The 16336-nt window shown below is 39.4% G+C and overlaps 1 protein-coding gene and 1 long non-coding RNA gene across 2 annotated transcripts in view; one reads left to right on the top strand and one right to left on the bottom strand.

The window, feature by feature from the left end:
- Positions 1 to 16336, top strand: part of LOC117521425 (importin-13-like) — a 105667-nt gene that overhangs the window by 73016 nt on the left and 16315 nt on the right. The gene's annotated exons all lie outside the window — the stretch shown is intronic.
- Positions 8018 to 9565, bottom strand: LOC117521427. Its single transcript, XR_004563938.1, has 2 exons — positions 9304 to 9565; positions 8018 to 8428 (listed from the first exon to the last, which is right to left on the bottom strand). It is a non-coding gene; the product is annotated as an uncharacterized LOC117521427 (long non-coding RNA).

The following is a 16336-nucleotide window of genomic DNA, read 5'->3' as shown; positions in this document are numbered from 1 at the left end:
CATGTAAAACTTCTCGTACATGCGTATAATTGTACCAAGAATGACGTGACAGACTATTTTCCCTATGAGTTAATTTTTGGGAGGCAACCAAGGCTCCCAATTGATCGAGCCTTCGGATTGCCAGTTAATGCTCAGAAAAAGTCACACTCTCAGTACGTCAGTGACTTAAAGCAAAGATTGGAGGAAAGTTTCAAGACTGCCAGTTGTAAAAACATGACATCAACTACATTTGCCAAATATAAATACAATTATTCACAAAACCTTGTCATTTTAATTTCTTGGACATTCAGTTAAAATCATTATAGAAACTTTGCATAATTTATTACCACCCTTGAAAAATGTCAGCTACCTATTTTATAAACACTACCCAGTCTAGAGCCCATGGTTCCCCACGGGCAGTGCGCTAGTTTCTTTTTGTAACGCTAACCTTTCGTCTGGGACAGCCTGGGCTTTATTAGGTCTACTTGTAGCACACAGACACTAACATGGTAACGATACACATGTATCAACACAGGGATAGCAAAGGCGACATATTCCAAAATTTACTGTTCCAAAAGCTTCTTCTTGGACTCTGATGTTGAGACACTGAAACCTCAGTGAATCAGAGCATCCTGGTCGTTATCATTGACCACTGATGGGATAAAATGGCTCCTTTAATATATTTCTCAGTCTGATTACAGCATTGCCATGTTTATTGGTACTACCCCCCATCAGTCCCACAGTGCTGTGCTTTAAACGTTAACCGACAGTCAGTCTTTTGGTTGTATTTAATGATAAACATTTTCTTCCTTTCTGTTTGTCCGGGGTTCTATCACTCAATTCCCAGAGACACAAGCAGTAAAATCTGCCAGTTTCTTCTTTGTAAGTTGTACTATCCATGTTGATAATAAATGTTTACTTTTATCATGAACTTTTTCATAAAGGAATGTAAAAAGTAACATCTCTGCTTTGCCTTTTAAGTGCCAGTGCCGCAGGCATTTATTTATTTTAATTTTCTCTCTTACTCTTTGCAGACAGAGATGTTGCCTCGTTGTAAAGATGTACCACCTTGAGTGAAGCGTTGCAGAAGGATGGAAAGCTGCTGACAGAGGCCATACTCCAGGTGAACCAGCCTTTTGGATTATAGTGCAGATCATGTACAACCCAGACAATTATATGGCCAATGCAGTACCCATTTTCACATTTCACCAACATGCACCAACATTAAATCAGCTGGAATGTTTTGAAACAGTTGGTTGATGCATTGAGACCCCATTTAGCACATCACGTGATGTCTTTTTTCTTGTTTATATGGACTCTGGAAGAACATTTTGAAAAATGGGTGTTGCAAAGAGTTTGAGAGGTTCTGAACAGGGTTTGGTATGAACTAATCTGCTGTGCTGACAAAAAGTTTTGGTATCCTGATTCCCCAGCCACACTTTCTATCCCTTATTTAAATCTGCTTTTTACTTTTCCATTTTATATTGTTGTATAGCTTGTCCAGTATTTGTCAACGTAGTGGGCATAATGTTTCTTCCTATAGTTGCTAGCTTGTTAAATGACACTCACGTGAAGGCGGCTTTTACCTCACTCTCACCATCAGGTGACATACACATGTATGGGATCTTGTACAGGAAAAGAAAATTTGGTTTTCGTATTGTTCTGGTGCATAAAGGTTCACCACCAGTGGTGGGCACAGATAACCAAAAAATTAACTTCGATAACAGATAATCAGATAACTGAAAAGTTATCTTCGATAAAGCTAAAACAATAAACCACCCAAAAATGTATCGGAAGTTACAGATAACCGATAAATTCCAGTATTGTCTTCAGTACACTTGCAACTACTAACAAGCATTAATGTCAATTCTGTCATTTGTGCAAAGTTAAGATATAACATATACCTTTTAATGTTGAATAATAACTAATTCTGAAGTTTTATAACAAACACAGACAGATGGCATTCTTGGTAAAATGTGCCTCCGCTAACACTCATTCATTCTATGTAAACCATCATGTTAACGTGAAGTGTGTCGTGTGTGTGTGGTGTTTACAGATAAATGTGCTTTTGTAAAATATGCCATTTTTTATTTGTAAAAAAGCATTTAAAAAAAAGCCATGTTGTAATTAGATAACCATCTGATATAACTGGTGTCAAAATAAATAGAACACTGCCATGATCTACTGGTGCCAGTGCGAGTTTTGGCCCTTTTTCAGCTGATTTTTCATTTGTGCGAGAATTTATTGGATCGCACCGAGCTTCAGGTTAATCACGTCTTGCATCATTTAGTATACATGGAGTAACGAGCTGCGTTTAACATCTCACGACCACCTCCTGATCGCCAATCATATGGTCAGATGAAAATCAAACCTGTTTGATATTCTGGTCAGCCGTCATGAGGGTATGCCTGTGCAAACACCTCAGACCTGTCTTGTAATGTTTTTTTTTAACTTTGATGTCTCCCATCGAGAGTTTTTGTAAATTAAGTTTGAAAAAAAAAGCTTCTGTTTATGTTTTGCTTCTGGAAACACGAGTCCAACGTGTGGTTTTTGAACGTACAATGTGTGAAAACATAAATCATGTGCTCTGAACTTTTGTCTTGTGGTTCTGTGGTACAGTTTGAGCTGGAACGGAGTACAGTGATTAAAAATATCAGCCCAGCTTCAGGGCGAATACTGCCATGAACACTACTGGCCAGTAGATGGCAGTAGAGACCTTGAAAACTTGCCAAAACAAAATTCCAGATAATCTGTGTCGCGCTATGTTTAAGATGCATGGAATTTAATAAACACAAACACAATAACAATGTCTATAAACCCAGAGAATATATTCACGAGAGTTTTAGGCACTAGAGTTTAATGCTGTTGTCAATGGCGCCTGATCAGAGTGTCTCAAATGCATTTCTCATGTCGTGAACATACTGAGATTACCCTATCCTACCCATAATGCTCAGTCCATATCCAAACTTTAGTGTGGACACAGCATGTCCACACTAAAACCTTAAAAATTAACGCATTACTTTAAAATTAAAACATATCTTATATTTTCACTTTATAAAACTTCAGACGTGACGTTAATTTAAATAACTTGTCCAAAATTAGTTTGGTTAAAATTTGAACCATAAGTTAAAAATGTATGCCTCTGGATAACTTGGGTGATATTGCCCACGTATCAGTATGGGGTTAAAAGAAATTAGGCTTTTTTTTTGTGACCAGTTCTCCTTTGCCTGTAGAGGATAGAGCGGTTTCTTCTAGAAACAGCTCTCTTCTGTTTGCAGAGGGTATGACTACGTATCTGCTACAAAACATTTAACAGATAGGTGCTCAACTTATTTTAAATTTTATAAGTCTGTGTAGTTGTTCAACATTGTTTACCACGTTAACGGTCTAAAAATTATCAGACAAAAATTTATCACAAGATAATTAGTCCGATAATGGTTTTCAAAGTTATCCGAAAAGATAATCCTATAATGAAAACATTATCTTTGATAATTATTGGTTATCAGATTATCGGAACTGTGCCCACCACTGTTCACCACAAAGTAATTACATCATCCTCATTATGCACATTTTTTAATTTGCTGAATTACAAGATGATAGCATTTATTATTTTTGAGTTGTCATCCACAAAATCTTGCTTGGGATGGACTAACAATTCACCCACTCATCTATATTTCTCTGTCTAAGCTCTTCACTTTTATCATTATAGAGAACAGCTTCTATTGTTAATTCTACCTCAGTCTACTCACCCCCCCCAAGAAAGAACCTCTGCAGCCGCCACTGGTCTCTTTGTCATTTTATTTTCTTTCCGGCTCTCTCTGTCACATTTTATTCCTTTGTACCACAACTCAGTCACACACAGCATGCCATCCGATCTAAGATGTGCATTAGTTAAAGCTGATCAGAGACAAGAGGTTTTGAGAATGCATCAAGCTACAAATCGACTCAGCTTGTGATAGTTTCAACAGCACTTCTGTCAAAATTCTTCATCAAATTTAATGTTTTGAAAATGACCTCATCACTGACCTGTAAACTGCTACACAACAGTCATGTTTGGAAGGACACGTAGTTGATGTACCTGTAACGTCAGGTTCAGGAAACCAAAAAACCTGTGAGTCAGTTATAATTGAAGGATTTTCTCCTGAACACTGTTCTGTTTTTTGTATTTTATTCTGATCTATCGCTGACTTCTTGTGACAGGCAGTTGGAGGTGGATCCCCCGCTGCCTGGAGCATTTCTCTGAGGTGCTGTTGAGCTTAAACAGACATTGTCCAGCTCTGTTGTCCCAGTGGCTGTCAGAAACATTACAGACTCCAGGATTCCCCTCGGCTCACGTGTCTACAGAGCAGAAGCACACCTTCAGTCAGCAGCTTCTAAGGTACTATTAAACTAATAGTTTCATTATTGCTGATCCAATTTCACACCCAAAATCAACCACCAGTCAGATCTTTGCTCTATGAGGGTTCAGTGAATGCAAGTGTGAATATTGGCACAGCTTCTTTGGGGCCTATGTTGTTTATCACAAACCATTTGATTCAGTTGACCGGGTTGATCTCTGAGACATCCTCAGTTCCCCAATACGTTGATGGACATCATAGCCAGCTTACACACATGTACTGTGAATGCTGTGCAGAGCAGGGACAGAATCTCAATTTCTTCAGTGTGAATTTTGGCATTCATCAGGGATGTGTTGAGGCTCCTACATTGTTCAATGACTGGGTGCATCACCACTCTTAGCTTCATAGTGGAGTCAAGCAGAGAAGGATATTCTTTCACCAAAACAGATCAAATCTAGGTTTACATCCCAGATATACCTTCTGGCTATTTGTAGCTAAACTTGCATGTCTTCTTTTTAAGAAAATCCTCCTCTGTACCACTTCATCATTAAGCTGTATAACCGGTGATAGAAAATGCAAAGTTTGTACTGTGCACAATTTCTCCAATCACAACCACATAAGCCTGTAACTTCTTCTGGGTTATCTGGATGTCTTGGTGGCTTTCCTCACTCTTCTCCTTTGCACAGTCACTCAGTTTTTGAGAACTGTCTACTCCATACAGATTTACCATAGAGTGCCATACTGTTTGTATTTCTTTGTAATTGATGTAAATACAGTCCAACACATTCAGTGGCAGCTTTACCATCAGAGAGCCTCGTCTACAAACTACAGTAGTGTTCAGAATAATAGTAGTGCTATGTGACTAAAAAGATTAATCCAGGTTTTGAGTATATTTCTTATTGTTACATGGGAAACAAGATACCAGTAGATTCTCACAAATCCAACCAGACCAAGCATTCATGATATGTACACTCTTAAGGCTATGAAATTGGGCTATTAGTAAAAAAAAAAAAGTAGAAGAGGGGGTGTTCACAATAATAGTAGTGTGGCATTCAGTCAGTGAGTTTGTCAACTTTGTGGAACAAACAGGTGTGAATCAGGTGTCCCCATTTAAGGATGAAGCCAGCACCTGTTGAACATGCTTTTCTCTTTGAAAGCCTGAAGAAAATGGGACATTCAAGACATTGTTCAGAAGAACAGCGTAGTTTGATTAAAAAGTGATTGGAGAGGGGAAAACATACGCAGGTGCAAGAAATTATAGGCTGTTCATCTACAATGATGTCCAATGCTTTAAAATGGACCAAAAAACCAGAGACGCGTGGAAGAAAACAGAAAACCATCAAAATGGATAGAAGAATAACCAGAACGGCAAAGGCTCACCCATTGATCAGCTTCAGGATGATCAAAGACAGTCTGGAGTTACCTGTAAGTGCTGTGACAGTTAGAAGACGCCTGTGTGAAGCTAATTTATTTGCAAGAATCCCCCGGGAAGTTCCTCTGTTAAATAAAAGACGTGCAGAAGGTTACAATTTGCCAAAGAACACATCAACTGGCCTAAAGAGAAATAGAGGAATATTTTGTGGACTGATGAGAGTAAAATTGTTCTTTTTGGGTCCAAAGGCCGCAGACAGTTTGTGAGGACCCCCAAACTCTGAATTCAAGCCACAGTTCACAGTGAAGACAGTGAAGCATGGTGGTGCAAGCATCATGATATGGGCACGTTTCTCCTACTATGATGTTGGGCCTATATATCGCATACCAGGTATCATGGATCAGTTTGGATATGTCAAAATACTTGAAGAGGTCATGTTGCCTTATGCTGAAGAGGACATGCCCTTGAAATGGGTGTATGAATAAGACAATGACACCAAGCACACTAGTAAACGAGCAAAATCTTGGTTCCAAACCAACAAAATTAATGCCTCACAGATGTGAAGAAATCATGAAAAATTGTGGTTATCCAACTAAATACTAGTTTAGTGATTCACAGGATTGCTAAAAAAGCAGTTTGAACATAGTTTTGAGTTTGTAGTGTCAACAGCAGATGCTACCCATTATTGTGAACACCCCCCTTTCTACTTTTTTTTTTTACTAATAGCCCAATTTCATAGCCTTAAGAGTGTACATATCATGAATGCTTGGTCTTGTTGGATTTGTGAGAATCTACTGAATCTACTGGTACCTTGTTTCCAATGTAACAATAAGAAATATACTCAAAACCTGGATTAATCTTTTTAGTCACATAGCACTACTATTATTCTGAACACTACTGTACCACAAAAGACTCCAAGCTGTCACTGGTGTTAAAGGGGGCATTACACCGTATTAAGAACAGGGGTATGTAAACTTTTGATCAGGGTCATTTGGGCAGTTTCTGTTATCATTATGATTTAAAAAGAGTAAATGGTTGTTTGACAATAAATGGCTTTACCCAACCACTGATCATTCATATTCTCTGAAAAATGGGCAAAATTTTTTTTTAAATGTTCTGCCAGGGTCTGTAAACTTTGGAGTTGCAACTGTATACTATAGCAGTAGCTTAGAATTTCGTGAAATAGACACTTTTTTCTTAATATTTGTTAGTGGTCGTCACCGTTGTCTCACAGTAATAAGGTCATGGGATCACTTCCCACATGCGGGTTCCCTCTGGGTGCTCCGGCTTCCTCTCACTTCCAAAGACACGCATGTTAGTTGGATTGGACTCTTTAAATTGACTGTAGGTGTGCGTGACTGTGAATGAGTTTGTCTGTCTCTATGTGGTCCTATGACGGACTGGCATCCTGTCCAGGATGTTCCCCTCCACACACCCTATGACTGTTGGGACAGCGCCCCCTGTGACCTTTGATTAGACTAAGCGGGTATCAAAAACGAGTGACTGTTATAACACAGACTACAATAAAAGCAGGCTCCACAGTGTGGTGTGTATGTTAAATGAACTCATACATTTATAATTTGTTATCAGGAATCACCGTGTCTTAACTGTCAAAGGCACTGCTGAGAGAAAAATAAATAAACCTGGCAATGAAGGCCAATCTTAATAAGTCAGTAAATTCAAATAAGATGACAGACTGAAGCAACACCAGGTTAGGATTTATAACTTTTTTATATCTGATATCTCTTTCCAGGGAGCAAACCAACAAGCGACATGTTAAGGAGATCGTGAAGGAGTTCTCTCTGCTCTGCCGAGGACTCCAGGAATCTGGATACTCCGACTACTAACCTCCTGTACAAAACCTTCAGTAAAGGATCAGGATGATATGTGTGTAAAACTCTGGTCTATGCACCCATTCTGCCACGTTTTAAAACGCCTGTAGGTTACAAAGCAGAAAAAGGCAGTGTCGTGTTACAAACTCAGCCTGTCATCCTCAAAGGCTGCTCGTCCATCCAAACGTCCAACTTCTGAAGACTAAGAACAAAAAGCTCAGCAGCCATGGCTGTATTTTCTTATTTAGCATTACTCTTCTGACATAGATCAGATCCACACTTTATCAAATATAGACACCCCCCCCCCAAAAAAAAACCAAAAACCCAAGTCTTTTACCCTTTCTGTTACAAATGAGAACCTTTAAAAATGTGATGACATCAACATGATATAGCTTAGACCTCGTGTGCATGTATACTTCTGCTAATTCATAATAAAACAATCTGAGTCACTTCTACAACAGATTTTAAAGTTAAAAAAAAAAAGCTTACTAAGCAGATCATGTGTCCGTACAACAGACTGCTTTATTTTTTTTAATCTAACGTGGCATCACCGCGTGGTGTGATGGGAGCTGTCACTGAAATTCCGAACTGCATACAAAAACAAAACAAAACCTAGGTTTCATGTTTCCTTTCCATTACAATAAAAAGTGCCCTTAAAAATGTGGTGACGTCAACATGATAGCTCAGATCTTAGAACTAAAATCAAAACGATTTGTGTACTGCTGCAGGGAGAGCACGTGCTGCTGCGATCAGATGAGTCCAGACTGCGTCTGCACATTTTACTCTAACAACTCTGATGGCTGTGATGAACTTCAACCACAACTTTAGATGGCTCCTCCCAAACCAGTCCTGAAGCTGTATGTTAACTACCGTATTCTTGTGAAGAGGTTCAGCACAGACTTTGATTCCTGAGAAGCAAAAAGAAATCAAATCTTACCATCACTGAATTGGCAGTGCTCATACTGATCATGCATGAGGAATGTTTAAGTTATGTCATGGCTGACTTCCATAGTCAGTTGGATATTTCTTTCAAAAGATGGATTTACTTTTTTATGTTTGGTAAAACACACAATTAAATCATATTATCTACTGATATGTGATATAGTTTAGCTTCCTTGCAGGGAAATTTGTCTTGGACTTAATGTCATGCACATAAATGCCTTCACAATTACAATAAAACAAACTACCGGTACATCTAAACAAGACAGCACCAGCAGTGCCACAATACTGATTATTATTATTATTATTATAGGATTACTCAAAAACTGCTGAACTCATTTGTGTGTGTGTGTGGTGGAGGAGTGAAACATAGGCTCAGTATCAAGCCTTGACATTTTGGAGCAAAGCTAGACAACAGGGTGCACATGGGAATTGTTTAGCTATTAGCGTGACACACACACAACAACAACAAAAAGCCAAGAATATGAACCAAGTATTTGGTGGATTTGCTTTGATTCCATGTTGCCAGATGGGATGATTTTTTTAAATAAAATTTTTCATCTCCCATTGATTTACTAGCCATTTGTACTGTGCCAAAGCAGTGCTGCCACCTGCACTTCAGCACTTTTGAAGACATATAGACAGGAATGTTGGTGCTCATGTTTTGTTTGATTTTTGTAATTTTTTTTTTTTTTTTGGAGAAGTTATACACAAAGCTCCAGTTGTATTTTCAGAAATCTGAGACAGATTTATGTGTCACAATTTATATTAGATGGCAAACAACATACATGTCAGAAATGCATCTAACTGTGAAAGCAGCATTGTAACTAAGTTTGTTCTGTACCTTGGTGCAACGCGTCTTACTGAAGACGTTCCAGAATCGTAGCGTCTCATCCCCTGCACCTGTGACGATGGCCTCCCCATCTGGTGACACAGCCTGAGGACACCAAAGACACATGAAAGGACCAAAGAATTGATATGCAGTACTGCAAAAATGTTCCAGATATTTTGAATGTTAACAAAAATGTAGTGTGCGATAGCATTTTCCCTTCATCAGCAGGCCAACAGAAAATCCCTTTTAAAATGTATAAACACCTTACAACACTCCCACACCAAAAGATTGTTTTATTCATTAAATGTATTCATTAATTACAAACCAGTTTTGAAGTGTGTGTGTCCCCCAGCATTAATAGAGTCAGTCAGTCAGTGGTTCAAAAAATTTCCACAACTGTGTAAAAAGTACTGCATATTCAGTTCTGTGATTTCAGGCTCTAATGCCTACCAGTGAGGACCCATGAACCTCTAACATGCACACTGACCACAACAAAGAATCACTGTTTGTGCACCAATTCAGCAGCTGAATGTTCCGAAGGCTGTAGTCGTCATTTACGTGATAAGTGGCACGACGAGGCTTGCGAAGTGGCCGACATTCACAGCCTTCTTTCTCCGCGAAGTGGAACCTTCACGGCTAAAAGAATTCTGAGTCATTGTGCATGTTAGAGGTTCACCAGTAGACATCAGAGCCTGATGTATCTGAAGAGCTGAGGCCTCACGAGTTTCGTGGGACACAGCCCTTAGAAAGGTGCAGACTATGAATTGGGACACAGCCACAGGGTTCGAGTGGACACCAAAAAATTATGTATAATAATTAATAATTAAGTATTTGTGCCTCAGAATGTCCAGAGCGTTCCATGTAAAATTCTACCTGAAGAGGGGACGTGTGGATGCATGAGCACGTGGCCAATATTACATTCTTCAGAAGGCCCATCTCTCCATATATCTCAATAAAATGTTTGATTTCTTCAAAATAACTCGCCCTTTTAGTGCCAGAAGAGTTCCACCTTGTGTGCAACATTTGTATACTGTAAATTCTCAAACTGACATCGTCATGCGATTATGAATGATTTAAAAAAAAATGCATGCATCTGTAAAATAATTAATGAATAAAAAAAAAAAATTCCACGTCCCAACAGCCAGGGCTGTCAGCATGGACCAGGCCGCCGGGACACCCGCCCTCGACCGCCACCCAATCCTCTCTGCACCCGACCCCCATGGCCCCCTCTGCAGGTGGTGAACCACCAGTCCGCAGAAGACTGCTCCTCCCTGAGCCTGGTTCTGCTGGAGGTTTCTTCCTGTTAAAAGGGAGTTTTTCCTTCCCACTGTTGCCAAGTGCTTGCTCATAGGGGGTCGTTTTGGCCATTGAGGTTTTTCTGTAATTATTGTATGGCTTTTGCCTTACAATATAAAGCGCCTTGGGGCAACTGTTTGTTGTGATTTGGCGCTATATAAATAAAAGTGATTTGATTTGATTTGATTTTTTGTTGATATGTTATCTAACACTGGTTTAAGTTAAGCTTAAGGTTATCTGATTGTGGTATGATCACTATATGCCCATATGTTATCCATTCTTTTCTCTATATGCTATGTACAGAAACCAGACATTTGCAACAACATACAAGATATCCCAATAAACATATATGTTATTTGTCAGTACAAAAAGGATGTAACCTTCACTATTGTTGTAATTAGTTGTATTCCACAAACTTAAAATTAGTAATCCATGTTTCATATGTTGTTCAAAAAGCTATGGATGAGATAGATAAAGAGAATAATTACATAATTTGTTGAAAAATTTAAAAGATGGCATTGACCATGCCAAAAGGTCATGGCCTTGACCTTGTACAGCAATACCAATGTCATAATTGGATTTGCCATATCCAAAAACATAGGACACCATGTCTCATTTGTTGTTATACCATTTTAGATTTTCAGCTATCTCACTATTCTGCTTTGGTTTGTCCACAAAAAATTTTCTCAACCTTAGTTTACATTGCATGTCATAACTTGTAACAGCTACTCTTCTCAGATAGCCATCACATATCATTGAAAAGCTGAGATTTCAGGCTTTCAGAAAAGGTATGGTAGCCTTTGCCACTTTTTTCGGTAACGACAAACCCCTCTGGCTTATGGTCTATTAGTGAAGACCTCAGTTCTAACGTGGAATCAAAGAAATTCCATTTTAAAAGTCTACGTTGTAAGAAGGAGTGTTTTTGGTCTAGAAGAAAGCATACACTCCAATGTGTACTTTGCAAGTGGAACATTACACAAACATACACATTTTTGTACTTTACCATTTTTAATGTTAGATCATGCTGAAATGAACCAAGCAATACAATATCATTTGTGTATTTTCTCTTTTCATATTTGTAATAAAATATTCAAATGCCATCCATAGGTTGTGGTTGTGCTACGGCAAGTGTTCCCGTTAATCCAGCATCCTGCACCAGTGGCTTGACAACTCAGAAGTCGTAGAGGTTGGACTATTTTTTTCCTTCATCGTCACATCCTTGCACAGTCTGGCTCAAATGTATTTGGACAGTGAGGTGGGGGGTGCTTGTTTGATTGTTATAATAGGACCAGCTAAATATAACGATTATTCACAGCATCACTTTTACAACCAGGTTTCTTAACATAAATCAGGGTTTGGATACAGGTAAAGTTGTAAAGAAATACAGACAGTATGGTACTATGTGGTAAATCTGTCTGAAGTAGACCATGCAAAAAAAGAGAGTCCTGATGGGATCAGAACACCCGTGACAACTCTGAAGTAGTTACAGGCTTCTGTGTCTGTACTTGGAGAACTGCACGGTTGCAACATTTGTCTGCTGCATCAAACTAATCCAGGTTCATGATGGAGTGGAACAGAGAAGGATTTTTCTTAGAAGATGTAAAATTTCAGCAAGAATTTTCAATAAGTCCACTTCTGTTGCACTACACTGCAAGCACAGTATTGATTACTTTACTTCAACTCCATTGATGTACAGAAGCAACATTTTAAAAATGGTTTAACTGTCCCAACACTTACGGGCCCTGACTGTATTCATCTGGTTCAGGGTTTTTCAGCATGTTTACTGACTCACACTTACTCACAGCCCACCTCCTCCCCAGGCAGCGTGTGGGCTATTTAATAAATCTGTTCGAACCCTCCCTTCATGAATTTGGGCCTATGGTGGAGCAGGGTGAGCGAGACGCTGGGGAAGATCTATAGTTGCCTTCCCACAAGCCTCAGCTCTGGATCTCACACGTCAGGTACACCTCCACACAATCAACACACAGACCAGTTTTACTCCTCATACTTGTAATGTGGATTTACAGTTTTGCGAATCACAAGTCACTGCGTCATTTCTTTTTTAGATTGTTCACATTTTTGCAGGAGATGAATCCCATTCCTGTCATTAAACGCCTCATTGAAGTATTGACTGATGCCACACTCGCCATTTTTCAGCAAGGTATTAAAAGTCAAACACTGCCTTTATGTTTGTTGTTTGTTTTAAGCCATGCCTTTATAATATTGTATTTATTGTACAGGTCCAACGAGATCATCCTGATATTGCAGAATCCTTTATGCAGCTCCATGCACAGGCTGGTTGAATTCACCTGAGCATCTATTTGCAAATCAACACGAAACAGTGAATTTTACAGTATTTACTTTGTGTGTTGCTACTCAACAGATTCTCAAGAGGGAAGCCCGATTTTTACCTGTCTGAGCAGCTGAATGTTAACGCGCTCTTTTACTGTGGTGAGTATAATGAACCAAGCAGGTCCATAAGTATTTGGACAGGGGACACATCTGGGGCCTCATGCAAGAACATTTTTGTAAACTTCTCTCAGATTTTCTTACATTGTTAAATACGATCAGCTCTTGGTGTGAATGATGTGTGTCATTGTTGAATGTAAATTGTGTTGCAACCTGGGGTGACTGTTCCTACAGATCGTGATCCATAAATGTCATAAGTGTCCAATCAGGACACAAGTTCAGAGACTGACATCCTCCTGTATGAGTTCCATATAAACTGAAGTCTATAATGTTAAACAGTTGAGACACACTGGAACTAAGGGCTGTGCTGAAGCTAACAAATGGGAGTAAATACCGAAGGATTTTCATGAGTTTGTTTAACCTGAGTGGGTCGTACACAGTTACTGAAATGACAGATAAATCTGATTGGACATTTAAATGAAATAAATTAATGTCTGACCACAGCAAAGTGGACTGAGGACTACCGTGGGACAAGTCATGTCAATTCTGGAGCATGCACTGTTACCGTGCTTCATTGCATCCATGATATCAACCACAAAACAGCCTTGGGTCCTGGGTGGCAACCACACAATCAGTCATGGACCAGGGGAGGTAAACCTCAAACACAGAGATGAATGAAAGAATACATAAGTGGTTTTGCAGTATGAGCTGTTCATATTAATTTGGGGTCTGGCCGCATGGGACATAGCAAGCTGCAGCCTATTGGTCCTCCCTCAAATAGGGATCAAACGAATAGAGAGTGCAAAATAGAAGGCCCTATCTGTGTTATTATTATTATTATTTTATTATATTATTGTTGTTGTTGTTGTTGCTGTTGTCCAAAAAAAAAATCCATAAGATCACCTCTCAGCTAAACGTAGCTTTGTCACTTCTCAATGACATCACCAGTGGGGAGGCTTTAAATTTTAAAGTAAGATAAGATAAACTTTATTGATCTCACACGGGAGAAATTCACATGTTACGTCAGCTCTTAAAAAACACACCACATGGGTGGCAAGTAGAGGAAATTCCAAGTCCTTCAATTTCATTTTATTTATTTCCTTTATATAGCGCCAAATCACAACAGAGTTGCCTCAAGGTGCTTCACACAGGTAAGGTCTAACCTTAACAACCCCAGAGCAACAGTGGTAAGGAAAAACTCCCTCTGAGGAAGAAATCTCAAGCAGACCAGACTCAAGGGGTGACCCTCTGCTTGGGGCCATGCTACAAACATAATTACAGAAATAATTCACAGAACAATTCACGGACGAATATGCAAGAATTGCTGTTGGTGCACAGGACCGGAGGATCACCAACACAAACACAACTCCCATCTCTGGATGGAGCTGCACCTTAAACAGAGAAAAAACAGAATCAGGCATCAGAAAGACAAAAAATACCTGTATAATTTGCCAGCATTAATCAACAAGAAAAACAGAAGAAATACTAAGGTGATCGCCAGCTACTAGCCTAAGCTTCACTAAAAGACCCAGAATTTAGGTGAAGTTGAGGCCGCAGGCCCACTTCAATTACTAATAACATGAATTAAAAGAATAAAAAGCGTAAAACAAAACTGCACCAGTATGCTAGCCATATGAAAGGGAAAATAAGTGTGTCTTAAGTCTGGACTTGAAAGTCTCCATAGAATCTGATTGTTTTATTGACGCAGGGAGATCATTCCACAGAACAGGGGGCACGATAAGAGAAAGCTCTGTGACCCGCAGACTTCTTATTCACCTTAGGGACCAAAGTAGTCCTGCACCCTGAGAACGTAAAGCCTGGGCCGGTACGTAAGGTTTAATTAGGTCAGCTAGGTAGGGAGGTGCCAGTCCAGAATAATTTTATAGGTTAGTAGCAAAACCTTAAAATCTGATCTCACTGGGACAGGAAGCCAGTGAAGAGATGCCAAAATGGGTTGTAATGTGGTCAAACTTTCTTCTTTGTGTCAAAAGTCTGGCTGCAGCATTCTGAACCAATTGGAGACCCCTAATGCTAGACTGTGGTAAACCAGAAAATAGAACATTGCAGTAGTCCAATCTAGAAGAGATGAACGCATGGATCAGGGTCTCAGCATCAGCCATAGACAGGATGGGACAAATCTTCGCTATATTTCGCAGGTGGAAGAAAGCAGTCCTAGTAATATTTCTAATATGGAGACCAAAGGACAACGAAGGACCAAAAATTACCCCAGGTTCCTCACTTTGTCAGTGTTGATGTATGACACACGAGCCTAGGCTGAGTGTTAACTGGTCAAATTGATGCCGATGTTTCACTGGACCAAGAACCCATCATTTCAGTCTTTTCAGAGTTTAAAAGTAGGAAGTTTCTAGACATCCAACTTCTCACTGATGCAAGGCAATCTTCTAAGGATTTTATGTGAACGAGATACCAGCAGTTATTGGCATATATAACTGAGTATCATCTGCGTAGCAGTTAAAGGTAATCCCAAAATGCCGCAATATGTGCCAAGGGGTGCTATATAAAGGGAGAAAAGCAGGGGCAGACCCCTGAGGAACCCTAAATTTCATGTCATAAGGTTTAGAGGTAGTGTTTACTGTACAAAACACAGTGAGAACGACTGGTCAAGTATGACGTCAGCCATGCAAGGGCACTCCCAGTAATCCCAAAATGATTTTCCAGCCTATCAAGTAGAATATGATGATCCACTGTATCAAATGCAGCACTGAGATCTAACCGCAACAGAACCGTAGTGGTGTCCAAATCCATTGTAAGCAGAAGATCATTCCACCACTTTAGTGAGAGCCGTTTCTGTGGAATGATATTTTCTAAAAGCAGACTGCAGCGGCTCAAAGAGATTATTCTCAGTAAGATTGTCTACAAGCTGCCGTGACACCACTTTTTCCAGAATTTTAGAGCAAAATGAATAGATTTGATATCGGACGATAGTTTTTCAATACACTAGGGTCAAGATTAGGTTTTCTTAAGTAATGGTTTAATCACTCCATATTTGAAACGTTTAGGAAACAGATCCAGAAGTTAAAGAAAGATTAATAAATCCTTCACTGTAATCTGACAGTAGATGACTAGAGGATTTGATTTGATTTGATTGGTTCAGTGGCCCTACAAGCTTGGTTTTAGCTGTGGCAACAGGACCACTTTCCTGTGTGTAACATATGTGTAGAGAGTGATTAATCACTATCTAGAACTGGGGAAAAAAGAGGATCACAAAAATAGAACTTCTGTATCATTAGACAAATTCAGATATTGTTAAGCACAGTGTTATGTGTCGGACGCAGGCGGAGAATCGACCAGCGTTTGAAGGACCCAAGCATAAAATAAG

Source organism: Thalassophryne amazonica, chromosome 12 (assembly GCF_902500255.1).
Source record: "Thalassophryne amazonica chromosome 12, fThaAma1.1, whole genome shotgun sequence".
Lineage (NCBI taxonomy): Eukaryota > Metazoa > Chordata > Actinopteri > Batrachoidiformes > Batrachoididae > Thalassophryne > Thalassophryne amazonica.
This window is presented reverse-complemented; position numbering and strand designations above follow the sequence as displayed.